The 27,371-nt window shown below is 49.0% G+C and overlaps 1 protein-coding gene and 1 long non-coding RNA gene across 3 annotated transcripts in view; one reads left to right on the top strand and one right to left on the bottom strand.

The window, feature by feature from the left end:
- The window catches only part of LOC306662531, a 30,910-nt gene extending 4,092 nt beyond the window's left edge, over positions 1-26,818 (top strand). Inside the window, exons 2-3 of the long non-coding RNA XR_013764142.1 lie at positions 4,343-4,404; positions 19,494-26,818. This is a non-coding gene — a long non-coding RNA (uncharacterized lncRNA). The remainder of the gene's footprint in view (positions 1-4,342; positions 4,405-19,493) is intronic.
- Positions 1-27,371, bottom strand: part of PEBP4 (phosphatidylethanolamine binding protein 4) — a 183,982-nt gene that overhangs the window by 59,536 nt on the left and 97,075 nt on the right. The window lies entirely within an intron of this gene.

Genomic DNA, 27,371 nt, shown 5'->3' with positions numbered 1-27,371 from the left:
GGTGGGCTCTCTCTTTCTCCTCTTTGGCTTGCTTGCTGTTGCCCATGCCAGTCTTGGCTGGATACAGGTGCCCAGTGTCTTGGGGGAATTAGACTTGGGGTGGGTGGGGGGCGTCTCTTGGGATGGATGCCAGAGACACTGGACAGAAGACTCGAACAGAGGCTGTGTACCCCCTATGCTTCCTTTTAAAAGAAAGGCTATAATGGTGACCTTAATCCTAGCAGGCGCTTGACCAGTGGACTTCATACTATTAAGGGCACGTGCGTGTGATACAAAAATGGAATAGTGCAAAATCATAGAGAATGTAGGAACCTTTCCTGCATTTGTTCAGCACACATTTGTGGAAGACCTACTATGTGCCAAGCATCGTGCAAGTCCTTAACCATTGGATCCAGGCCTCTGCCTCCTTTTCATGCCCAGGCCACCCATCAGAGAATTTTAGAGGTCTGCAATATTCAGACAGGGACCATGAAGGCCATCTGAAAGCCTCATTCAGGCTCAGAAGAGTGCGCGGAGAAAGGCCTTCTAGAATGTCTTCTTCAAGCAGAAATTCTTAACCTAGGACTCATGAACAAGCTTCGAGGGATGGGTGAATGACCAGGAATTGGAAAATCGTACACCTAAATGTACGTTTGCATCTCCAGGGAGATGCCTACTGGTTCCAATGAGCTGGGGTCTCTGGTCCTCTAGAAGGACCCTTTTATTAGAGGCTGACCCAGCTTTGGAAGCAGCATGTTTTCAGATATCCAGACAACGACAACCTGCACACCCATGACACCTGGAGGTTAATGTCCACAGTGGTAACCTAGTAACCAGCCTCCTGGAACTCCTGGTGTTTGCTACTGCCAGGGTCAGACAGAAGACCTCCCGAACCCTCCAGCCTTCCTGCCCAAAACCACAACAGGCAGAAGCAACCGCACGTCCAACCTCAGCCAGAGGGGACTAGATAGGCACCTGCTTCTCCTCTGAGAATGGTCTCCCTGTTTTGGGTAGAGGACTCCTGCTTCTCTGGGAGAAGGTTCTGGGCAAGCTGGTATTTCTCAGGCTCTATCTTCTCTTTCTAACCTCAGTTTTATTTTCCTTTTATATTTAGACGCTTTCTCGGTTCTTTCTTGAGAATAAGTGAGTAGGGAGCAATTTTCTTCGGGCTTTCCTGAGCTTTCCCTCTGAGGAAATATGGGTGTAGCTGTCCAACTGGGATAGCAGGTGTCTGGATGCGCACCTCCTGGGGTTTGGGCATGGCTGCTCACCCTTGCTTCTGGCTCAAGTCTCAGCTTCCTCCCCATGTCTTGACGTTGGTGTCCAGGGCTACCCTGTGGGCCCTCGAAGGGCAGCTGCCCAGCTGTTCTTGGGGGCTCTCCGCAGCTTTCTCATGACAGGTGGTCAGATGCTCAGTGAGATTCCTACAAGTTCCTGGCAGAACCAGGTTCCGGGATTCCTCAGAGGGGGGCATTGTTCTCAGCAAGATCTCAACAGGGATCACCACGCTGGCAGCAATGAACAACACTCACATAGTACCTGTCTGTTTTCAAGTGCCTCCTGTCCACCAGCTTGGAGTCCAACCTAAAACCTAGAGCGACTCTCACTGGGCACCCAGTGGCTTTGGAGGGGTTATGTAACCTCTCCAGGTCTTGATTTCAACATTTGGAGAAGGAGGCGGAGGACATCCAGCTCTCTGCTGTTGTGCAGATTACACAGGGAGCCTCGGGCATGCAGCCACCCCGGATTCGGTGGTTTTCCTCTGTCTCTTGTCCCTGTGCCCTTGCCACTAACACTGAGTCTGTAGTGGTATGCAAATGGAGAAGAATGTCAGCTAGGGCCAAAGGGACATAGAAGGTTTAGCGGAAGAAGTGGGGACTGGGAGGAACAGCCGCAATGATAAACAAGCCACACCCATGGAAGGGAGGATGGTTTCATGAATCAAAGGCAGAAAAAGGACTAGAACAGGCAGGAAGAGACAGAGTGTGGTTCTCCCGCAGTTGTTTTTAAAATTTCTCACTGGTTCCTTGATTTTTAAGGAAACTGAGGCAGTGGGGTGGCTGTGACAGGGCTCCTAGCCTTGAATTCTGACCCTGTTGCCAGCAACTGGATGTGACCCCGCAACCAACATCCCGACCTCGCGTCCCGGGAGACATGCCAGGCTTGGGTGCTGCCAGCCGGGAGCCTGATTTAGCACACGCCTTGTTAAGAGAAGCTAATTAACAAACCTGCATTTAAATAAGCAGCCGCCCGGGTGTTTGTAACCACCGCCTTATTGAATTGTGACAAGTTATTAGCCCTTGCATGTTAAATGAAACAGAAGCATCCAGGAAAAACCCCTAAATCCAATCTGCATAAAGCAGATTCCTGCTGAGAAAATGACGGCAGCAAAAACTGATTCACTCGTGCTTTGGGGAGAACTCCAGGCCTCCCCTCATTCCAGGTTATATAACCCTCTGTCAACCACAAGACACTGGGAGAAAGGCAGTGAGCAGGAGGCGAGGACCATCAGAGACACTCTGGGCTCTGCTGGGGGCTCTGCCACCTTTTAAGGGTGCTGGGGCCCTAGCCTGGTCCATGCCTGTCCATGCCTGCGGGTGGGGCTCCAACGTGACTGGGGTGGACCCAATTCCTCAGCATCCTGGTGTGTCCACGCCCTTGCTGCCAGGTTCCCCTCAGCTTTCCCCAGTTCTAGAAGTTGTTTCCAGGGTAGTGGGACAATAGAGCAGCTCAGCGTAGACCCAGGCGGCCCAGACTTGTGACAGAGGTGGCTTCACAAGCTTCTCTGTGTTCTCCTCAGATGATGGGAGGATATCAACGAGGGCCAAATTCAGTTGTGCCCTGTCAATTCTATCATTGAGGGAAGAGAAGCAAACAATTGGTCCTCAACTGCCCCCAACCAAGGTTGCCAGACCTTAGGGAATGGAGCTAGGAGCTACCTGTTCTTTTGGGATACCTGCAGGAATCTGGCCCAGGACAGAGCTGCAGTCATATCAAGACCCTGAGCATCTTCCAACATGGCCTTTCAGAGAAGGTCAGGACTCTGGCATGGGGATGGAGATGTGGGCTGATTGGGGACAGGTCCATTTGACCACAGATCCTGCCTCTTTTCACCAGCGGGAGGAGTATTGAGGCAGAAGCTGGGATAGGGAGGCTGGGCGGGTCAGAGATGGGACTGTCAAATGGAGGTAGCTCTGCCACGTGATAGCACGGTAGTGACATGACCTGGGAAACCTGCATGTCCTCTCTGAGTCTACGTCTTCCTTGGGGGGTTCTGAGTCTATTTCGAGTCTAGCACAGAGGAAGTCTTCAAGGAGCGATACAGAGGAGGCAGAGTCGGGACCCACAGGCCAAGGCGGAGCTGTCTCCTGGGCTTCACTGCTGCCCGGAAGTTGATCCTGGAGACAGCAGGTGTACATGAAAGAACGCGGGAGTCGCACATGAACCTGGCTGAGCTTAAATCTCTGCCCCTTACTGGCCACGAGACCCTGCATAGCAGAATTAACTTCTCTGAACCCCAGTTTCCTGTATATCAAGTAGTGTTTGCGATTGTCTCCGTGTTGTATCAGGAATGAAATAAGAACATGGGTGCTTAGAAAGTGCTCGGAGCTGAGCAGAAACGAATGCATTGGCTCTCTTTCTCTCCCTCCTGCCCACTTCGTCTTTTTATCTCCCAGCGAGAGAAGCAAAGAAGCGCTAATCCGCCGTCCTGGGAGGGCTCTGGATGGTGGCACCAGGGAGGGGGCGCTGCGGTTCATTGTCGTATTCTGGGGCGTGTTTTCCTTAGAATGGGGGTGGCGCTGTGGTACAAGGCTACACATGTTTCTGAACTTTGAACCCCATCCCTCAGTGGCTTTTTAAGAGTTGCTAGAGCAACTTCAGGGTGCAGAAAAGAAACGAACTCTTTCTCTTCAATCCTTCTAAGGGGTCAAGCCTTTAACAGACGGATCCAAGGTTACTCACCCATGCACACACTCAGCACTGCTCCACTAGGTGACAGGGGAGGGACTAATAGGGAATGCGCATGGCCCATGCCCCTGGGTCATGCAGAGAAAGAGGGCAGGTGCCTTCTGGCTGTGATTCTGATGTGTTCAGGCAGGAGAGAGGTCTTCAGGGCTGGGTCCCTGCAGGAACACGCCCTCTGGGGGTGTCCTCCAGGAGTGTTCTCTCGGAGGGTGGGTGAGATTTGCTCATGTGGCGAGAGGGAGATATTTTAGAAGACTAGAATACAGTGAGTGGAGTTGGAGAACTGGGGTCTGTTTTCAGACTTCTCAGTCGGGTTAGCGTGAGGTTTGCCCTGGGAAGTGGTCAGAAGGCCAGAATGACAGATGGCCTTAAAATCTCAAACTGCCCTTGCCTGCAGGACGTTCTTCAAGTCCAGAAATAGGCTGCCATGGAGGAAGAGAGGATCCCAGCATTTGACAAGTAAATGTTGTTTTCATGGCATCTAGACCCTCTCCTTGGAGCTGAAAACCCTTCTCGGTACAGATTCCCAGCTGGCCAGTGATGGCAAAGGGAAAGAAGGATTTAAAGGCTAATGATACTATTCACTCTTCTCCACCGTCACTATTCAGTCCATGAGCGCACACTGGGGATTAAATGTGGCCTCTGCTCTCGAGTGCTTGAGTCTAGTCGAGGAGCCAGAGACACAAACTACTGTGCCGTCTAAGTGCACTTCCATGCCAAGGTCCACACGGTGTGTGTGGGGGGATGCATGTCCTATGGTAGCTTCCTGGACTGGAGGGGTGCATGCTGCTGAAAAGAGGGTGCCAGGAAGGCCTTCGGAGGATATGACGTTTGAGCTCAATCTTAAAGGGTGCTCTACGCAGGTGAGGGGTGGAGGCGAGGGCTTGTCAGGCCAGAGCTTAACTAGTTTGGTCTTTGATGCATGAAGAATGGCCTTGCAGAGCATGCAGGGAGAGAGGAGCCATAGGTCACAGGCAGGAGCCCAGGCGGAGGGGAGGAGGGTGCAGTTAGTTGGAACATTTGGGAATAGAGAGCTCATCTTGGGAAAGCTGGGGGGAAGGGGTGCATGGGAGTGAGAGCAACAGGCAGGAAAAGTCTGGTAGAGGGAGGTACCTAGGTAGGGACAGGGCAAAGCTCGCTCCCCAGCGGGAGGCAAACTATGGCAGGCAAAGAAGGAGTGGTTTTCAAGGTGGGGGTTTCTTTCTAACCACTCATCCAGCACAGAGATGCCTCTGGGAGGGGAACTCACATGTTTCCATCTGAAGTGATGTGAGAGAGTCAAAGAAGAGCAGTTTATCAGGGAAAAGATGCTGAACTTTTTGAGGGAGGACTTGCCAAGACAGTCTGCTCTTAGAGACAGTGTGGCTGTGGAAGGCCAGTAAGTGAGAGGCAGGGGCTCCTTGGTGGGAGGAAGGTTCTAGAAGCCTGAGCGATTGCAGTGGGAACAGGGGTAAGCAGGCAAGGTATGTGTGTGTGTGTTGGGCGGGGTTACAAATGATCTGTTGCTTCCTGGCGACATTCAGAGTGTCACACAAGCTTGTGGGGAGGACAAATGCCCAGGACAAATGCCAAGTCCTATTGCTTCCCTTCAGTTTCCTCTCATGTAAAACAGAGGGGCTAGACCACAGACTCATTTTGTCTCCCTTTAACCCCACAATTTGTCTTGATGACTGCATGCTACTAGCAGGATTTTGAATTGATAGAAATTCTAATTTCCGGCTGACATTTTAGTAATGTACTGAGAAACCTTTGCATATGGGAAACCTTTGACCTCAGAGCATCTATCCTAAGTTAGTCACTGCAGAGGTGAATGAAGAGTTGTGTATTAACGACGCTGACTATTGTAGCATTGGTGATAATATATATAAGAAAAGATACAACCTAATGTCCAACACTTAAGGATTGGCTGAGTAAATTATAGTACATCCATATGGTAAACTACTTCTGCAGTAAAAATCATGGTTTGGAAGATTATGTGTTGACATGGGAAAATGTTAATGATATATTGCTAAGTAAAAAAGCAGACTACATTACAGAACGTACAGTATGATACATTCATTTTCAAATTTTTTGATTAGGACAGAGACCAAATCTTTAATTAATGTCAGGTTTTTTTTCCTTCTCTTGGCAAGCAAGAAGAGTATTATCTGGAATAATGTAACTAGAAAATCAAACAGAAAGACAGAGTTCCACACTAAGTGTGTACACGTGAATTCTTGTCATTAGGATGGAGAATAGGCTTTCAGTGAGTCGAGGAAGTAGAGAAATATAGCAAAATTACAGAATTTTAGAGGCAAAAATCACCCTGGATTCATGGGTCCAATCTCCTCACTTTTTGGATACAGAAAGTCAAGCCTGGTTGGAAGCCCAGGATAGTCAGTTGAGATGCAGTGGGTGCCAGGCCCCAAACTCACAGTTTATGCCAACATGCTGCTGCCCCTCTGGGGACTGTGCTGATGCTTACGATGTGGCCCTGTTCCTAAGCTCCCTGAGCTGGGGCTGTGGCCTCCTTCCTCCCCCCACCCCCGACCCCCAACACCTGTGCAGCTCGGGGCTACTCCAGGGCACAGGACTGAACCTGAACCCACAACAGAGTTCTGGGGTGACTTCTGCAGGGGTACAGGGGCCCTTCTGGAGCTGATCTAGTGCTCCAAAGGGAGGTCGGTCTCTGGGTAACCCTGAGCTGGGCTTTACTATCTTCCTAAAACGTTTCCCCTCACCTTGTCAGGCGATTTGGTGGCATGACTCTCCCTTAAAATAAGGTTCTCCTCCTCCACACAGCCTGCCAACCCCTACCACAAGGCAGCCTTTCATTTCCCCTGAGCTGCAGATGTCCTGTGGCCCACGTTGGTGGTAACATGCACCCCTTTCCCACACGAGAGCGAGCACCCTGGGCCTGGCTCTCCATTCTTTCCTGGTCGGCTGCAGAGAGTCCTGTAAGATCTTCCTTCTCCTACCCCTGGCTCCAGCAGCAAAGGGCATCCTGCTTAAACCTCAGAAAACACAGCTCTCTCTGCTCACATGCCCCACTGCCTCCTGAAGCACACAGAGTAAAAGCTGCAGCCCTGGCTAGGCCTGATCTGCCCTCTCTCTTGGCCCACGCTGGCTCCCCGCAGCCATGCTGGCCCCCAGCATCTCCTTGGACATCCTGCAGGCTCTGTGCACTGGCTGGGCCCTCTTCTTGGATTCTGCTTCTCCCATCTGTGAGCCTCACTCCCTGACCTCCTCTAGTGTCATGCCAATGTTACCATCTCAGGACCCGCTCCCTGGCTACAGCTTCAACCCTGCAGACGGTGCTTTCCGTCTTGCCTGCAGGCCTGTTCCCCAGTGCCCAGTACCTCCTGGTCTGCCAGCCATTTCCTTTTCATTTCTCTTTTTGTTAGCATTGCCCACCTTTAGCATCGACTTCACGAGGGAGGGATAATTGTTTTGTTTACCCATGTATCCAAAGTGCCTAGAACAGAGGAGCACAGAGCAGCCATTCAAAAAATATTTGTTCAATGAATGCAAAAAAACGCATCAAAATGAAGAGCTTGGCAACATCTTCCCAATCAAGAAAGCATGCACGACTGGGGTTGTGGTTCAATGGTAGACTGGCTGGCCTGGCATGTGTGAGGCACTGGGTTTGATTCTTAGCACCGCATATAAACAAATAAAATAAAGGTCCATCGACAACTAAAAAATAGTAAAAAAAAAAAAAGAAAAGCATGCGGAGAAGGTTTAAGGCGATCTTGAATGAGCGGGACCTCAAGGTGCAGGGCTAAGAACTGCAGTTCAAGTCTAGGTGGAAGTTTGGGCTTCCAAATCCCACCCATGCCCCAATCTGTAACTCAGCCTGGGAGCCCTAGTCTGCGTTCAATACATCTGTGAACTTCCTTGTTAGCCTTCCACTGTGGTAGGGCTGCCTGCTGATTGGTCTGTTCACTCATTCACTTGCTCATTCATTCATGGCACAGAGAGGCAGGGAGCTAGGTGCAGTATGGCCCTGAGGAAAGTACAGGTCAGAAGGGCACAGAGATCCGTGGGGCAGATTGTCCCCAGGCCAGGCGGAAGCCCCTCTGAGAGGCAGATACTGGAAGTCAGGGAGGAGACAGGCTAGGAAACTTAAAATAGGGGTGGAGGAAGAAGGGGAAGGGTAAGGAAGCTCCAGAGAAGGCACACAGTTTGGCAAAGGCTTAGAAGTAGCAGGAAGCACCAGGAATATTTTGGGGTTGCCGCGGCTCATCAAGATGATGGGATCAAGCGGGGTGGAGGTGGACACAAACTGGGCAAAGGCCTGACCTTGAAGGGTCTGTGGCTACCTTTGAAGACTTAGTGTTCTCGTTCTGAATTTGTACATTTTACAGGCTTCTGGAGAAACGGAGAGTTGGCTCCTTTCTCAGCAAACAGACGGGGTTTAATTGCTGTTACTGTCAGTGTAGTTGCAAATATCATATAAAAAGGGCTTTTTGGCTAATTGTTTTTAGAATAAAAATTCAAGAACTATGTATAGATATTATGCATCCAGGGTTCTTTAAAGATCAAACTGTTTATATTACCCTTAAACACAGTCTTTAGCATGAGGCGCCGGGATCTGTGAGCGCCTGGGACTCGCAATGATCCCCCAGGGCTTGAGATGCTGGAGAAGTGTGACAGTGGGAACTCTTCTCCTTGGTGGGGAGGTGGGGGCAGCCGGTGCCCTTTGGTTGGCAGAAGGCCCAGAAGAATAGACTGCTAAGCTGGGTAATTTCACAGGCACCATTAGCTTAAAGCGCTGCATTCCTGCAGACAACCGTCCCCCCCACCCAGCGCCCACAGCGAGAGGCAGAATCTTAGGGCTTCTGGGGTGGGACAATGCCAGGAGCTCAGAGTCCACTGGGCTCAGGGAAAGACTCAGGCTGTGGAGCTGGGGGTGGGGAGGAGCCACCTGTCCAGGTGAGCCGCAGTGCTTCCTGTCTCCTCTCTTTCCCTCACCTCAGCTGCCTTCGTCTCCCTGAAATGGTACCGAGAGGGTTTTCAAGCTGCACAAATAAAGCAAATTCATATCTATTCATTGCCATCCTGTCCTCATGTTCAAGCCTCTCAAATTTTAATTTGGGAGCTTTTAGAAAGGCAAATTTATTTGTGACACCATCCAAATTCTATTTTATTGGAATTCTATTCTCAAAGGATGCAGTTGACTCCTGAGAAAGCTGTGGGCTTCTCCTTTTGATATTTCCCCAAATGCAGTGTGTGTGTGCGTGTGTGTGTGCGTGCGCACGCGCGTGAGCGCATGCGCACACATGCATGCACATTTGTTTTTTGGATTCTCTACATATCTTATGTACAAACACATAGTGCATATTCACAAGGCAACCATGGAAGTGTATATATAGTAATCACATATATGCGTCATACGGTGCAGACTCCTGTAAGCCAATATTTTAGTTATCATATTTAACATATTCAACAAACACTTAATAAGCACTTACTATTCATTAAACACCTTCCCAGGCCCTGGGAAACAATGAACAAGTCATACAGGTCCCAGTCTTTGGGAGTTAACCTTTAAATCCACTGGAATCTTAATAAACAGAACCCAACAAATGAGAGGAAATCGGTATTGACAGTCATTGAATGAGCTGGTTGGGTATATCCTAGATCAGTGTTTCCTTAATACAAAGAGATGGCCCTGTTGCGTGCAACAGTGGCACCCTAGGGTGGCATCTGGGCCCCCTGCCACTGGTAACCTCTCAGGACTGTGCAGAATACTTCTGGGTGCTCCTAGGTGGACACTGAAGAGCTGGGGGCGAGGATTGGTGGACCTCTCCTTAGTGACTTTTAGCATCTCTTTGCTCCACAGTGATACTGGGCTGGGTCCTTGGTCATATCCTATCTGTGTTTCCGGGCAACTTTACATGTCTTCCTCAAACAGAAGCCTTCCCTGCTCATCCCAGTCAAAATCAAAGTTTCCCTCTAAGGACCTCATCCGACCGTCTGTGAGCCAGTCAGCACTCACCATGTCACCTTATTTTGAGAGGGATCATTTTTTGTTCTAAGTGTATGTTGCTCTTTCAAAGAACTCTCAGGGAATTTCTACAGACACGTAGATGCAGGAGCCTGGCTCTGCCAGTATGGAGCTCTCAGCCTGGGAGGGGGACAGCAAGCAAACCTGCACCTGAAAATAGAGTACAAGGAGGATGCCAGAGGCATGCACAGGGTGCCCAGGGAGCACCGAGGGACAGGGCAGGTGGTTTGGGGCTCCCCTTACCTAATTCTCCCTACCTCCCCAGAATGATGATGATATTTCTTGCTTCACAATTTAATTTTTCAGATGGCATTTTGAAATCTAATGATAAAAATACATATTTATGAAAAATTAAAAAGAATATAACTATGCCCAAAGAAGAGCCTGAAAAGACTCACTTTCCTATCCTACTACCCAGACTTGACTAATAGGAGCATTCTAGTGCTTACCAGTTTCTTTTCCCTGTGCCTATTTTCCCATACTCCAAAAATGGGTCATGTACTGATTATCTATCTATCTATCTATCTATCTATCTATCTATCTATCTATCTATCTATCTATCTATCGCTTTCTCTTTTCATCTAATAATACGATGCAACTATTTTATTGATATCTGTTTATACTCATTTTCATTTACTTTAATGGCTGCATACCATTCTATATGCCACCCTTGAGTTGCTTCTTTTCTTCTGTTGGACAAAGAGGTCACTTCTTACTTTTTTTTTTTGTTTGTTTGTTTTGCTTTTGCAATGCTGGGAATTGTAATTTTTAACTATTATAAGCTGTACAGTGATGAATAGTCTTGTGGATAAAATGCTGCTCATATCCATTATAATTTCCTTAGTAATTATCTGGCACATAACATGTCCTACTTTACTTTGGTAGATAACATTTTTTTAAAATATAAATTTGGTATACATTTCTAGAAGGAGATTGCTGGATCAAAGGCTACATGCATTTTAAAGGCATTTGGTCTTTGGTACAGGCAGCTGAATGACCCTGCAGAACGGCTCTTAACCACTCATACTACCACCAGCACTATATGAGAGGACCCAAGCATTGCCAATTTAAGGGCCATCCACAGTAGGCATGGGATGGGGAGAGGGAGATGGTTTTTTGCTTTTGTTTATGTTGTATTTCTTTTAAAGAATTTCCTGGGCCGAGGTTGCAGAGGTGAACTGAGTGCCTAACATTCACTAGCTCTGGGTTTGGTCCCCAGCACAGGTGGGGGTTGAGGGTGTAGAAAGGAAACAAAAGAAATGAGAAGAAAGAAGGGGGGACTTCTTAGTTATGTCTTTTTCCCATTTCTTGATTAAAAAATTGATTAATAGTTAACATTTATTGAGTGCCTATATGTCAGGAACTGTGGCTCTATGTACTTATATGCTGTCTATTTTCCTCACTCCAACAGACCCGAGAGGTATGTATGGTTATGATCTTACTGATTTGTAAATGCCTGTGGGTTAAGGACAGTAACCCTTTGATACACACACACACACACACACACACACACACACACACATACACGTGTATATATATTCCAATAAAATGTAGTCAATTATTCCATGTGAAGATTCATAATATGTATTAATATCTAGAAGGAAAACTGCCCATCTGAACCATCCCCTTATTAATCCTCTTTTACAAAATTTTCTTGAATATTCTTTGGGTTTTTTTCTGCCTTCTAGGGTATGCTTTGGAATCACCTTAAATTCTAATAAGAAAATCCCTTTTTCATTGGTAAGAAGCACATGTGAAAATTAATTTAGGGAATATTGATTTATGAATGCATATCTCAATATATTCAAGTCTTTCATATTCTCCATGAAAGTTTTTTCATTGATATTCTTCACATTTATTGGGTCATATTTTATCAATCTTATATACTTTATTGGTATAAAATATAAGTGGAACAGTGTATAGTGGTACATGCCTGTAATCCCAGTCAGTGGCTTGAGAGGCTAAGGCAGGAGGATAGGGAGTTTAAAGTCAGCCTCGGCAATTTAGTGAGGCCCTAAGCAACTTAGTGAGACCCTGTCTCTAAGTAAAATATAAAAAGAGGACTGGGGATATGGCTTAGTGGTATAAAATGTAAGTGGATTTACCATATTTTCTGAGCCAAAAGTCAAAACAAGCAGTAATATATTTCTATTATTTCCTCTTTTGTGCTTCTAAGTATCAAACATTTATTTGGGAGATGTAGTTTGTATGCTGAAATGTGGGAATTCTAGAGCATATCTAAGGTTATAAGAACAAAAAATGGGAATGTTTAAAATGGAAATAGTGGCCAGGTGCTGAGACTCATGTTATAATCCCAGGAGCTGGGGAGGCTGAGGCAGGAGGACTGCAAGTTCAAAGCCAGCCTCAGCAACTTAGTGAGGCCCTAAGTACTTGGTGAGACCCTGTCTCGAAATGAAACTAAACTAAAATAAAGTAAATTAAAATAAAATGGAAGTAGTGTTGGGCAAATCCCAAAGGAAAATCTATAAGTCCACAGTTCTGGACATACTGCCCTTGGCCTGGCACACTGTCAATGGCTCACATGGTTGTACAGTCAGATACTTAGAGTCTAATGCTGACAAATCCAAAGGAGGGATTAAAAACAGTGACTCAATGACTGGGGATGTAGCTCAGAGGCAGAGTGCTTGCCTAGAGTGTGCAAGGGCCTGGGTTCCAACCCCAGCGCTGCAAAACCGTCCCAACAACAGAAACAAAAGCGGTGATTCAAGTTGATATGAATACCAGGTTCTTCAGCTGACAGATCCACACGGTTACCTTGGCAATTCTCAAACTGTGTGTGTGTGTGTGTGTGTGTGTGTGTGTGTGTGACAGATTAATTCTCCATTGAGTTTTGAGTTCCTTGAGGGCAGGGATTTAATTCCAGCTTTCTGCAACCTCCACCTGACTCCATGCCTCGCTTAGAGAGTGCTCAGTAAACTCTAGTTGAGTTGAGCACAACTGTGTCTTGCTCTTATAATGATCCATAGTGTGGTCAATAGCAAGCAGTCAGGTGGCGCTCTGAGAGGCCCTGGGAAGAGGGTATGTCGGCCAGCACAGCCCTATTCCTCGCCTACATTCTGCCTAAGAAGACGTTCTTACCAGGGGCTGAAGACCAGCTCCACAGGAAGCCAGTATCCAGCTGGTTACAGCCCCAAGGGGTCTGGGTGGCCCTGCGGCCAACTCTTCCTTTCACCCGGGAGGACTCAGGGAGAGGAGTAAATTGACTAAGTTCAGTGAATTCACTCTGAAAGTCACATGGTGGCTTTTAAGCAGAGTTTGGAAATTTGGGATGACTTTGGGGAGAGATATTTCAGGAAAGTGATGGTGAGAGGAGAGGTTTGGAGGGAGGAGTAGTTGGTGGAGTCAGGGGGCGGAGGGCGTGTGGTTGTTGGAGAAGGTCACTGGCAGACCACTGCAGGCTGTGCAGTCAGGTCTGGCGGGAGGGAGTTTTGTCCGTGGGAGGGATGGTGCAGTACAAGGTGTCAGTTTGGCCAGGACATGAATGCACGAAAGCCAAGGTGGTCAGGGGCAATACCCCAGCGGGGCTGGTGGCGGAGCAGGGCTGTTGCCAAGTATGGTGGTGTTCCTGGTAAGGACTGGATACACACCAGTGCAGGCTGGAGGCGAGCAGAGTCTTCCCAGGGGGCTGGGAAACTGGGGCAAGGGCCCTGGGACAACTAGGAAACAAGACAGCGTGGAATCAGGTGCTAAATTGTGCGGCACAGGCTGAGCACTAAGTGGGAGCCTGGAGAAGGGACGGGGCCTCAGAGTCATTGGAAGGCATCCTGAGCCAGCAGTGCTGGGAGAGCCAGCCAGCACACCCTTCATATGCACCCCAATCCAGTGTTCACCCCAGAATCTGCACCTAACCCTCACACACTGGTCAGTACTCCCCCTGCCCTGAATCACCCCAGGGCCTGGCACTTGACAGTTAGAGACCACCCCTATGTCCCAGAGCCCACAGTCATTACACTATGCTTATTCAAACTTGATGACCCTGCCTAGCTATTCTTTCCTGCAGAAACCACAATAGACTCCGGGCCATGCGCTCCCTGGACTCCTCGGCTTCCTGACGCAGCCTGGTGCATCCCCATGTGGCCCTGCATGGTAGGCCTTCTTCCCTTGGGACTGTGAGTAATAAAATGTCTTGCAGTGGTATTGATCTCTCCATGTCATTGCTCAGTCACACCTGTAGATTAAAACCTGGGTGCCATTAAAGTGCCAGGAAGGGGAGCAGCTGCACATTTGGGGGCTGCATGTGTAGAGGAAGGGGCAGATCATGCAGGCGAGAGCATGATGCCCCTCTTTCCTTTGACCCTCCCTCGTGGCTGGGACCTCGTGGCTGCTCTGTTCCCAAGTGGTCCCACCCACAGGCCCGTGTTGTTTGCTGCTGCTTTGAGTTTGGGGCTCAGGCGCAGCCCATGACTGCCACCCGCCAGGACCCCTTTCAGCCACACCTTCAACTGTGTCACAATGCTGTCTGTACTATTTTGGAACTTTAGGCTCCTCTAAAGCCAATGGGGATGATTATTTGGGAGTTGGGGATGAGCAGACTGGGAAAAGTTTTCTGGAATCTCTAAAATTGCAATCTTTAGCTGGGTCCAGGTGAGGCTCACCAAATGTTGGATTTTGATTTTGGAAGGAGGAGGGGGTATGAACGAGCATCCCAGGGTGAACTTCTTAGACCCTATAGATGCTTCCTGGGCCTCAGCGTCCCTGGCACTTGATTAAACACCCCATGACGGCCCTGGAGCCCTCTCGCCATGGCCTGGCTTCTCATTCAGCAAGGTTGAGACAAGGAGCAGAAAAAGCGGAGGGCTAAAAGCGGGACACCTCGATTCTGGTCCACACTCTGTCTGGTAAGCTTGTGTGACCTTAGGCCTCAGTTTCCTCATCTGTCAAGTGATGATTCTGGGTCCCCTTTCTGCCCTGGAGATGTAGAAATCTGTGAGGCAGGGAAGGGCCCCAGGCTGTGGGGCAATCCTGTCCCAGCTTCAGGTGCTTTCTGACCTTTGCCCTTCAGAGCAAAGGAAGACACCTGCCTGGCTGAGTCCTCCTGGGGTGCACAGCCCTGGATAGGAGGCTCAGCCCACCTCCCTCTGCCAACTGCACCTCGGGCTCTAGGGACACATGATAAAAAATTCCTAGATGACAGTTGGGGTTCATTCTCTGGACCGGGAGAGGTGGCCTGGTAGCCAGAATGGAGTGTCCTGCCCCAGGAGGGGCTGCAGAGGGCAGCAGCCGTGCTTCTTGGAACCAAGAAACAACTCCAGGTCCATAGGGAGAGCACCGATTTCTTATTTCCCTTTTCTAACCAAGGAACAGTTGGCTGCCTGTGCCTCAAGAGATGAGCAGATGCCCTCTTCCTTGTCACTCTCCTTCCTGCCTATCCCCTTCCTGCCCTTGCTCAGAGCCCCGCCCAAGCCCAGCTCGCTCTCGCCCTGATCTTCCTCTACGCCTTCCCTTCCCAGGCTCAACGGAGCACAGAATGCTGGCAGGTACTGAGTGGAAGCCTGCCGATGGGTGAGATCAGGCTTGGGAAAGATCAACCCTGTGCCTGAGAAGCGCCCCCTCCTCACCCCAGAAAGAAGGCAGGTCCTGGGGGAGGGCCTGGGAACACCCTTTACTTCAACAAACGCCCTCTTATGGCAGCTCGCATCAGCCCCATGAACTGCACCCTCATTTTCCAGGTTGGAGCTCACAAAGGGACAGGACTGGTCAGAGTCACGGAATAGCCCTATGGACACAGGTCCTGCTGGGGTCGGGATTTCTGTTTCTACCACTGCACCGCACTGCCTCCTGGAACAAAAGGGGTTCTGCTCATTGGCTGCCCAGGTCTTTGGGTACCGCAGACAGGAGGGCACATGCAGGCACCAGAAACAGCAGGGGCGAGAGAAAGAGCCCAGGGTCATGGTAGGCCTCTTGGCCTCTGTAACCTCGAGGTCAGTTCCAAGGAAATGAGGTTCTTTTGGTGGGGGACGTGCATACGTCTTAGGGAGAAGGCAGAACCTGAGCTCACCTCCTGGTTTTGCAGAAGCACATGTAGATGGGTATCCAGATATGCAGTGCACACACGCACACACACATGCACGCGCACATACCTCAGTACCTAGAGCCACGGCAACGCGACTCCAAGCCACCTCGGCCCTCCCCCCACCAAACTCTGCTCTCCCTCCTACCCTATATGTGCAATCTTGTGAAAACTCCACCACTCTTAAGGTTAATAAGGCTCATTTGCTTAAGATAGCACCTGTTTCTATGGTGACTCCTGCTACCCAGAATCTGTTCATCAACTGAGACAAGAAAACAGTGACTTCCACCCTCTTTGAAAGGAAAAGCTAATTCTTAGCCAAAGGCTTGACAGGCCAGCAACCCAAGGAGCGCTGGGCATCTGTCCTTCCACCTGGGTTAAGTCCTCCCCCCCAACCCTCCCCACACATGAGAAGAGTCTGCAGATAACTCCTGAGCCTTCTGGATCAGGCTTTCCCTCATCTCTGGGAAACAACAGGGGCAGGAGGGTGTGTTTCTTGGCACTCCAGGCCTCTGACTCTTTGCCCTGTTGCCTCTGATCTCTCCACATCAGCTCCCCCTTGGTCTTCCTGGATGGAGGCTGGCAGGAGAGTCCCTGAATGCCCCTGGGCCTCCCCAGCCCTGCCGCCCCATGGTACCTTCTCACCCTGGCCACCTGGATTCCTGCAGCCACCCCTACATGCCTCCTGTTGCTGTCCTCCCCCATGAATGCAGGAGGCTGCTGGCTCACTCTTTTTAAAATGTTTTGGTTGTACGTGGATGCAATACCTTTATTATATTTACTTTTACATGGTGCTGAGGATGGAACCCAGTGCCTTACACGTGCAAGGCAATTGCTCTGCCACTGAGCCACCACCCCAGCCCTCACGCTTTCTCTCCAAAAAAGAGCTGTGCAGACCTCGCCCTGCTCAGTGGCCCGCTCTGGTCCTCTGTGATCTGTAGTTGAGGTTTGCAAACACCGACCTGACACTAATCCCAGTTGTGGGTTGCAGATCATTAGAAAGGAGGTTCCCAGGCAGGCGTGACTGATAATAAAGCTCCAGCAAGTGATTTACCTTTAAAATAAACGAGAGCAGCTTCCGTGTCCAATGTTGCTGCTCTTGCTGGTGTTCTGAACCGTCTTGTTGACAGGGAGAGTGAGCGTGCAGGGAATTGCCTGGAACTTAGAGCTTGTTTTATGTGTTCCAAGGCCCAGGGGAGCAGGTTGTGCTTATGAGCAACATTTTGGCAGAAACAAATGTTGAGGGTTGCTAAGTAGAGGATCAGGTATGGAATCAGAAACTGTCAGAGTCTGACGCTATCACCAAAGTCTACCTAACGATCTCAATTAGCAGGAGCAGAGACTGGCGCAGGAGCACCTAGCTGGTAAGTGGACTAGCAGGCAGGTCTTCTGAATCCTGATCCTAAACTCTTTTTGAAGTATCACCCAGTCCTCTGCTAAACAGCCCAGGCCTCACTGTCTCTCCCATGACTCTCCTTCCAGTATGATGCTCTGCTCCGGGCTGGTGTCAGGCTTATTGATAAAGTCCCAATGCCAGAAAGATGAGGCGCCCAGACTCATGCCCAACCCCTGGCAGACAGGTTCTCCTTGGACATCTCCAGAGACAACTCCCTCCCCAAAGGCAGCAGACCCTTGACTGTTAAGTACCACAGACACATTGCAAAACCAGGCTCCCGCCAGCCTCTCTTGGGAGTTCCAGACCCGAATCTCCTACTTGAAATCTCCACTTGGAGATCCAAAAGCATCTGAGCATTAACATGTTTATGACAGCACTTCAGACCCCTCAGCTCCCTCCCCACCTGCACTCCAGTGTCCCCATCTCAGGAAACAGCACCCAGATCTGGAAGCCACTGTCTGGCCAGCCTTGGCCCTCCACATCTAACCATCAGAAGGTCTGGTTGGCTCCTAACCTCGTGACAGGTCCCAAAGCTGTCCCCTCCACGTCCTCTGCTCTTGCTTTGGTGCAGGCCAGAGTCACCCCTCCCCAGAAAGCAATGATGGCCTCTATGGCTGCCTGCTGGCATCCTGCACGGCAGTCAGAGGGATCTTTTTAAAAGGCACTGTGTTTTTTAACCTCTGGCTAAAGAGCTCCAGAGGCTGTGTGTGCAGCCCCTTGCCCAGGCCTGGATGAAGACCTTGCATTGGTAGTTCTCAGCCGAGGTGCACCTGTTTTTACTCCTTCCTCTCATCACGGCGAGGACCCTGTACTTGAGACCTACCCTCTCAAGTGTTTGGGTGTACAATACAATATTGTTAACCACAGGCACAATGTTAAAGGTCTCCAGAACTTTATCATCCCTCATAATTGAAACTTTAGACCCATTGAATAGCAACGCCCACTTCTCCCTCCCTCTCCCCACCAAGGCACATTCACCGACCCAGGAGCCTGAAAAATGAGGAGGTACCTGGGTTCCACCCCTGCAGACTTGGGTTTAACTGGTCTGGGTGCAGCTTTTGGGTAACCCAAGGAACGGTCAGGGTCAGAGCCTTCATCCTCCGCGGCTCCCCTCGCTGCCTTCTGACTGCATCTCCTGTACACTCCAGCTTTGCCACTTGGCTCCAGCATGTGGGCCGCCTCAGTCCGGAGTGCACCCGCTCCGTGCTGTTGTCTGGATACCCACTCCTAACTCGGTTGCCTGGTGAGTTTCTACTCTGCTCACAGGTGTCTGCCTCTGGGGACCCCTCCCTGCTGCCCTTCGTCTCATCTCTTCTGAGTCTCAGGACTTAACTCCATCCCAACACTGCCTGCTACAGTCGCTGGCTTTATTCCCTGCTCCCTTACCAGACAGGGAACTCATCAATGGAAGGATCTGGTCGTATACACTTCTGGTCTGCAGTGACTGAATGGAACCTGCCACCTTGGGCGTGCTGAGCACTTGCTGAATGAGCGAATAGATGAATGAATGAATGAACAAGCAAAGAGGGGTGGTCTGGCCGATATGGAGAAAGGGGAGCTCTGATTCCTCAATGAGCTAAAGCCTCTGCTTCTACTGATGTGGCCCGAGATTATGTTAACTGTCTTAACTTCTGCATAATGGTTTGACATTCTATTATTAGCTTAAAATTTGGATTTAAATTAGCTTAAGAATTAACAACAAAAAAAAATTATTCTTGATCTTTTCCCTTCATGAACCTCTGACATGCCAGATCTTCCCCGTTCTGTATGCATGCGATTGATTTGGAACCTAAATATAGAACTTTAGATTAATCCTTATTAAATTTAAATTTGCAATGCAGGCAGGCCTATTCTTCTGATTTGCCAAAATGAACTGTTTTATGTTATCCATCATATCCAGTACTCCTTGAAACTTCATAGGACCAATGAATTTGGTGGACATTCTATTCATAAAAATATTGAACAAGGCAAGACTCATATCAGAATCTCATGGCATGTTAGTAGTGACTAGCTTTAAGACTGAGACTCAATCATCTGTCAGTTCTCTTCAAGGACTGGTTCATGAGCAAGCCACAAACCCACCCCATTGCCCACAGGTTCACATGATTGACAAGTTTCATGCTCTTTTCCATCAGGTGGTGTTGTGCTTGCTTATAGCTGTTTCTGGCCTCAAAGGATGACAGCATATACCAACAAAGAAATCCACGTGGTCAGGAGGGACTCATTTTTGGTGAGCCTAGGCAGACTCTCAAGGAATACTGTTTTCTGTTGTCTCAGAGCAACTGCTTATTAACTGTTTTTTCATTTTGATGGGGATTGATATTCCACTCACCAGTCAGGAATCCATTTTTTCCTCTCCTATTTGTGGAAATGATTTTGTGATCACAAATCTAAGTTCTTTCTGGACCTTGAAGGTACGATTCATCTAGAGGTCTTGACGTATTTAAAGCACCCAGGTATTTGTGGACTTTTAGGGAGAGAGGACAAAGCAAGTGATGGTCCACAAAGACCTGAGATAATGAAGAAGGTTTGAGAAACCATGAGCGTATCGGAAGGAGTCTATCAAGTCTGAGAGGTGAGCAGGCAGGGGCAGAGCCTCAAAGGACTTGGACAACACACTGGGGAGATAGGTTTCTGTCCCAGGAGACTGAGGAGTCACTTTGGGGCTTTGAATAGGAAAGTGATATGATCATATCTAGATTTTAAGAAAAATTATCCCATGAAGGGAAGATGGACACTTTTGTAGGGGGTGAGATCACAGGAGGGAGGCCAGGGAAGACTTTTGCAATGAAAATCAAGTGATAAGGGTCTCAACCAACTCAGTCATCTTGGCTTTTAATTCTGTATTTGTGATTCTTTCCTCTGTCCCATCAAATACTGAGCTTTTTGCCATGATGTTCCCGTCCTCATCTTTTGACCTTCTCTGGCTTGCTCACATTTCCAGTCCCAGCTCAATCTCTATCTCCACCAAGAGGTCATCACAGAGTGATGCCACTTGATCTATCTATCTATCTATCTATCTATCTATCTATCTATCTATCTATCTATCTATACATATATGCAAACTTTATCCATCCATCCACTTATCCAGCATTCATCCACCCATCTACCCACCCACCCACCTATCCTGCATCTATCCATCTGTCCATCCATGTCTTCCTACATCCATCCATCTGTCCATACATGTCTTCCTTCATTCTTTATACATTCATTCCTCCATGCCTTCCTTCATTCATTCATTCAACATTTACTGAAGGTCTTTATTTTCTGGGAACCATGATAAGTGCTGAGGATATAATAAGAATAAGACACATTTCTGCTCACCGGAAACTCACGGTCTAAGAGGGAAAAGAGATTCCAACAGTAACAAACCCTAGTGATGAGGACACTAGTTGCGGTTTGACTAAGTGTGGTGGGGGCGTGGGCAGGACTGACTTGGTCTTTCTCTGGTGTGAGGGCAAAACTTTGGGTGCAGGTGACATCTGAGCTGAGCCTTGAAGGAGGCCACCTCCTGTGAGGGTTGTTCTGCTCCCAGACCTCACAGCTCTGTGAGTATGAAGGGCCGGGTGGAGCTGACACCATACCACAGTGTCACTCGGATTATTTCCTATATATTGGCCTTGTCTTTCCAAGTGGGCATCAGAAAAACCACATTTAAAATTCCTAACATATATTCATTAAATAGGCATTTTTATTTTATTTATTTTGAAGAGCCACATTGCTGAGCACAGCTAAGAAATTGGTCTTAATGTCTTTCTGTGAAGTCCAGTCCTGCAGGTGGCTGTTTTTCCTCCAGGTCTTTTAAGCGGTGACCATTCTCCTGGCTAGGCCCTGTCCTACCTCTTGGGAGTGATATATGCTCCTTACTAGCAAAGGCTTAGCATTTTCAAACTCCCTGTGGGGGACTTAGGGTAACAGAAGACAGAAAGAGTAGAGAGGCAGCATGTACATAGAAACTGCTGTGTGCAGGGTGCAGAACAAATTTCATCTCACCCAATCCTCGACCTTCCTGTGGGGTTGGTAGTAGTTTCTCTTATGCAGATGAGGAAACAGACTCATTTGCTCATGGTATGTTGGAGAGCTGATCTTCAAGTCCAGGCTGCCCTTGAAGGCCCAGGTCAGGGCGGTACTACAGCTGAGGTGGGAGTGGCTAAGCACAGAGAGGTCCCTGACCTCAAACCACACTCCTCCCACCCCCAGAAGAGGGAAGAGAGACTCCAAAAAACAACAAACCCCAAAGCAAGCTCTCACGCATGCTGTGCCTAGGTGGTGGATGTGGAACCCACCTAAACTCTGCAATTTGGATGTGGGGCATCTCCCAAAGATTGATTTGGTTCCTGTGTGGGAGTGTTGAGGTGGTGGGACCTTTAAGATGTGGGGCCTAGTGGAAGGTGGTTAGACCTGAGGCAGGGATCAATGTAGTTCTCTTGAGAACACAGTGAGTTCCTTCAAGAGTGAGTTGTTATAAAAAGAGCAAGAGTGGTCCCTGAATTCTCTGGCTTCCTGTTTTAACATTTGATTTCTTCAACATGGGCTCCCACCACTATGATTCTGTCCTCCGCGGCCCTCATCAGATGGACTTTCAATCTTCGTTGGAAGACTTTCAGTCTCCAACATTGTGAGCTGAAGAAATCTCCTTTCTTTGTAAAGGGCTCAGCCTCAGGTATTTTGTTATAGCCACAGAAAGTGGACTAATACAGGCACCATGGCATTGTGAGTATGTGTACGGTCTTTGGGTTCAAACCTCAGGCACTTGCTAGCTGTGACATCTGAGGCATGTTGCTTACCACTCCAGGTCTCAGTTTTCTTATCTCCTCTGCTTTCCTCTTAGGGCTTTGTGATGACTAAATGAGATATCAGTGTAAAATGCAAAGCTTGGTACCTTCTGCCAGTGTGTAAATGCTTTTTCTTACTATCTTTCTTTCTCTTCTCTTTTTCCTTTTCCTCTTCCTCTTTATTCTTCCTTCTTGAGTTGTTCTTGGTGTTTCTATGTTAGTTATAGATAAAAGCTCTAAGAGTATCTCTGGCCAGGAGGGGAAATATGCATTGAAGACCTTGTTTGGAGGTGCCAAGGGGCACATCTGACTGGTCACCTGCACCAGCCTCCACTTGGGGAAGCACATTTCCTGGGCCACCCATGGATAATCGCTTTCGGTGAAGAGGAACTTGCTCCATGGGATATGTGTTCCGTCATCAGGCAGTTCAAATTCTTAGAAAGTGCTTCCTGATTAAGGAGTCAAGTTGCTGCCTGTCAGACTTTACCCAGGGGAAATATGGTGCCCCATGGGGCAGCAGGACCTTGCTCTTCTCAGTGAGGCGTCCACAGCTGTCCTCTCACTTCCCGGCGGGGTTCCAGGAGGCTGACTCTCCTCCCTCTTTGGCGGTTGCTGACATGATGTGGTTTCTTAAAGAGCCTCGCAGTTCCATCTATTGTCCTCAGACTGGTCCCCAGCCCTCTTCAAATAGTGTGCCCAGGGCGTGGCACCGACGATGCAAATTAGTAGAACTGTCCTGAGACCAAGGGAGGACCCCTGGGCTTCCAAGGTTCTGCCACAGCCTCCCACCCACCCTGAGCCCTGTCCTTTCCTGGGAGCCTCTGCCTTGGGGTGGGTGACTGAGGCCCAGGGGGCAGTGACAAGCCCTGGATCCTGGCTGTAGGACAGAAGCAGATGGGGACTGTTGGTCTCAGGCGTCTCCATCTCACAGCTCTGCCCCTGGAGGGGGCCCAGGGCACCACCCTGCTGTCGCATCATGGCTAATGCAGAGCTAGGTGAGCAAAGCTGTGCAGTGCCGTGCAGGGTGTCATGTGTGTGTGTGTGTGTGTGTGTGTGTGTGTGTTGGTGGGGAGCGTTGAGAGAATTTTCTGCCTGATCCAGGAATTCTCCTGGATGGCAGAATTGGTTTCCATAACGACTTTCTGATATAAACACATATTTGATAAAAATAAGTTAACAGCGGAGCTGTGGTGGAGCACAGATTCTCAGAGCGCAGAGAGAGAGAGAAAGAGAGAGAGGGAGAGAGAGAGAGAGAGGCCTCCTTGAAGAGCAGCGCTCTCCTCTGCCTCTCCCTCTGGGGGCCTCTCCACACTGGCTTGCCATAAACCCGCTGAAGCCTTGTTTACCCTTCCTGCATAAGCTGGCTCCTTTCCTCCTGGTGCCTGATAGCCACATGCGCTCTCCCCTCCCCCGCCCGTTCTCCTTAGTTACCTGAACGCTACCGTATGTATGGGATAATATGATAAATTCATTTCCAATTCACTGCATTATCCCTTGAATATTTTAATGACTCATTGAATGGAGTAAAAAAAAAAAAAGCTATTTCAAATGAACAATTATGCTGCATTAGTCTAAGGACTGATTCTATTTAAACACCGCTCACATGGGTAACAGGACACAGCGACCTCAGCATAGGAGAGCTAATTTGGCTCTTATCTCCAAATAATTTTACACCACAAATTACCATGAAAACCTAAAAGGCTTTAAAAACATTCATCAAAAGATAATATTCCACTTTGTAGCAGCATTTTATTTAAACCATGTTGAATGGGAGTGAAGGCATCTCTGGAGTAGGACAATGACAGCGACTGGGGACTGTGGTGATAAGGAAGTGGTGAGGGTGCTGCTGGCTTGTGTTCCAAATAAAAGCAGAAGGGGCCGCAGCCCTGCCCAGCATGGGAAGCCAGCTGAGGCCTGACCACCCACTACAACCCAACTCTAGCCTTGGCTGTCCTCAGGGAGGACTCCCGGGGCTTGATCCAGCCCAGGAAATCACGGGGCAGTCTGCAGAGGCTGAAGGACAAGGCTGACTGTCCACTTTCACCCAGCTGGCCTGGGTCAAGCCAGGTCCACCAGGCTGGGCCCAAATGCTTCTAGACTTGAAAGACACAAGGGCCTGGTCTAGAATTTTTACTTTGCAAAACCCGAGTCCAGTATTCTAAGGGAATTTGCTAAATCTCAAGTAGCTGCTGCGGTCAGATCTCAAAGTTGGGGGTGTTCAGGGAGAGAATCACTTATTGAAGCCCCACTGTTACGTGTCAGGAGCCTTAATCACACTGAACTCCTGGAAAGTTGATACTACTATCATGCCTATTTTAACAGTGAGGAAACTGAGGCTTAGAGATTCCCAGCTGGAAGAGGCGGGCCCTGGCAGCCCAGGCGCTGGCTCTTCCCATTCAGGGGAAACAAATATGGTTTCTGATCCCAGTGGGTAACACTGTTTATGGCCTTAGACCTGAACCTATGTGCTCTCAGGGAGCGTAACTGGGCCTTCCAGTTGTTTCATTACTCAAAATGAATCCTCCCCGGATGGGGATGTTCTGCTGCTCACTCGTGGTCCTGATAAACATCCTTTATTCTGTTTACTATCATTAGCGGGCTTCTGGGTATATATAAAAAAAATTCACTTTCCATAATTATATATGCACATTTAAATTTCTACAGGCTCTGCTGCTGGATTGATTAAGAACAAGGCTAATGTACCTCTTGAGGAAGGCTTCCCTTTGCTTATGTAACTTCTTTGCTCAGCTCTGCCCTGGGGAGTAAGGATTTGTGTTACTTTTCCCCAGGAGAAGCCACAGTCTCAGAGAGGTCACGCAACTTGACTGAAATCACTCAGGAGTGGGACCTGTCACTCAAGCACAGGATTCTGGCACACACTGACCACATTTTGAGAAAGTGGGGGGCTGTCATCGTTGCCCTGTTTATTGGGTCCCCATTTATCTTATTTGCCGAACACACTTAGAGGTCCTTAAAAAAAAAAAAAAAAAAAAAAAAACTCCAATTATGGAAAAATTCAACCCTATAGAAAAGTAGACAGAATAATGACCCCTTAGAGGTCCTTTCAATTCACCCCAGATTGGTTGCATTTATAGCTGCCAAAGGTTGAGGGCACTGAATGAAAGAGAAATAGGACTTGCTGGCTCCTTTTCTTTCTTAAAACAAAAAAGATATTCAGAGCAAATTTTAGAATCATTGACGGTTTCTAGGAAGATTTTCTTTTTTGGAAGAAAAAAAGGTACTCTTGTCTCCTTAATTGTTCCTAGTGTTCTTTGTCACCAATCATGACATTCTTTGTGGAAAGTATTAATGCACCATCTTCTTGTGCTCAATATTCCCATTAACAATAAAAAAGTCTAATGAAAATATCTACACGAAAGGCCCTGAGCACTTCTTTCAGACACAAATAGAAGGGGAACCAATCCATGTTTCTCTTGAAATGAATGGATGCAAATTAATTGATATCTTAATTAGGCTTCGGCATGAAGATTATTAGTCAGAGTCGATCGGGACTGAAAAGCAGCTTTGAGGAGACGCCGAGGACATGGCGCTGGGGCAGCGGCACGGAGGCCTTATCCGTGCTGAGGAACCTCTTCCACACCGTGGGAGAGTTTCAAAGAGAGGCCAAGAAGGACACCAGGTGTTACGCATCAGTCTCTGCCTGCCCTGGTCTGCCTAGGTTTGGTACTGACATCTGGTCCTGTCTTGAGCCAATAGAAACCCACAGATACAGGAAGTTCCACCCCGTGTCTGCCCCTGGGATCTCATATTACTGCCACTGTGCAGGACAATGCCTTCTTCTATTTTGTGTTTGTGACCCCAGACCTCTGGAGGCATTTGACTTAGAGCAATGATAATAACAACTGTACAGGGCTATGTGTTCTTGTCCCAAGCACTTTATCTAAAATAACTCTGTTAAGCTTCACACCGATAGTGTGAGGTAGAGACTATTAGTATCCCCATTTTACAAGGAAGCACAGTGATACAGAGAAGTTAAGCAACTAGCCTAAGATCACACAGCTAGCTAATAATGGTGAATTTGGGATTTGAACCACAAAGTCTGGTTCCAGAGTCATTGCTCTTAACCCCTACACTGCATCGAATAGTGTTAAATATATTTATTTGTTGAATTGATAAACAAAAGGGTACTATGAAGGCCTGGTCCCTACTGCTGGGCATCTCTCTAACTCCTAGCTTTTATTTAAGTAGCCTGCAGGTAGGAAGGGTACCCTACTCTAGTCTGTACCCTGCCAGCCTCTCTTTGGGGTGAGTTGGGGGGCTACAGATGTTTCTGGTCATGGTCTGGCCCACCATCTAAGTAGACTCCATCTCCCATCTCACCAAGTCTGCCTCTCTGGCCTGGGGACTCACCCGGCTGTGCTCTGCAGGGAGGCTACCCCATGCCTTCCTGCGGGGCTCTTTGGGGAATAATGATAGGTGGGATTCAAAACACTGACCAGGTGTGCCATCAAGGTGGCATTCTCTGGGTAACCTCTGCCCATCAAGGACAGTTAGCGCCCTGGGAGTGAGCTAGGGGGACCCCAGAGATGATTTTTCCATTCACAGGAGCGTGTGGTGGCTCCTCCCCGCAGCGGAGGTGGCCGAGGTGGGCGCCGCCCCGCCCTGCACCTCGGGCAGGCGTGGTTTGGAGTCTGGGGCGCCCACCCAAGACCAGCTCTGCAAGCCCCCGCGCCTCCAGCCTCCGCCTCCCCCAGCTGTGTGATGGCGATGCTACTTTACAAAGCGACGGAGACCGTGCTTTTCACTGGAAGAAGGTCCCACACAGGCGCTGTTACCCGCACCAAGGCCTCCCAGCACCCGGCGCCACATCCTCGTCCTCGCTGCTCGTTGGGCCTGGAGACCGTGTTGGGGCCGAAGCCCCGGGAGGCCGCATGTCACCAGCTGCCGGCCCTTCTGGGTGCGGGCTGTTCAGACCACTGGCCGTGGCAGCACAGAGGAAGTGCGCCCGGATTTGATCAGACCCGGGCTTCCTGTGGCCAAGGTCCAGGCCCTGGGACCTCAGCGGGTTTGGCTTATAGCGCCTTTGTGGCTGGGGGAGTTGGGGGCAGGTGGGAAGGGTCAAGTGGCTACACCGGAGGGCCGCTGCTTCCGGCTGGTCACCCAGGCCAGGGAAAGTGGGTGAAAATGTGACTGAAACCAGAGCCTCCTCCAGCTGGAAGCCGAGGGCCGCACCCGGGCAGGTGGCCCTGGTTAAGCTCTGCGGCTTAGCAGTCTTGC

The sequence above is a fragment of the Sciurus vulgaris genome (assembly GCF_902686455.1).
Source record: "Sciurus vulgaris genome assembly, chromosome: 5".
In the NCBI taxonomy this organism is placed as follows: Eukaryota; Metazoa; Chordata; class Mammalia; order Rodentia; family Sciuridae; genus Sciurus; species Sciurus vulgaris.
The sequence above is the reverse complement of the archived record's forward strand: the minus strand, read 5'-3'. Positions and strand labels throughout refer to the sequence as shown.